General features: G+C 67.4%; 1 protein-coding gene across 1 annotated transcript in view; it reads right to left on the minus strand.

The window, feature by feature from the left end:
* Positions 1-230, minus strand: part of CRTAP (cartilage associated protein) — a 24,234-nt gene that overhangs the window by 23,822 nt on the left and 182 nt on the right. The gene's annotated exons all lie outside the window — the stretch shown is intronic.

The following is a 230-nucleotide window of genomic DNA, read 5'->3' on the forward strand; positions in this document are numbered from 1 at the left end:
GGGCCCTCGCCCTCGCCGTTTTGTATTGAGGAAGGGCGGGCACCGCCAGCCCTTGCACCCCGGGCGGTGAGCCGTGCCGCCTTCTTCAGGGGCTGATCGCCGGGGTCGCTGCCCGCTGGACGTGCGGGCCGAAACGGTGCTGCCAGCTGTGCTCCTTCCACCGTTCTGAGAAATAATATATTACAAGGCCTCATTAAGCAACCCGGGGGGGGGGGAGGGGAGGGGGGGCG

The sequence above is a fragment of the Pygoscelis adeliae genome, unplaced genomic scaffold (assembly GCF_000699105.1).
Source record: "Pygoscelis adeliae isolate BGI_AS28 unplaced genomic scaffold, ASM69910v1 Scaffold280, whole genome shotgun sequence".
NCBI classification, from domain to species: Eukaryota; Metazoa; Chordata; class Aves; order Sphenisciformes; family Spheniscidae; genus Pygoscelis; species Pygoscelis adeliae.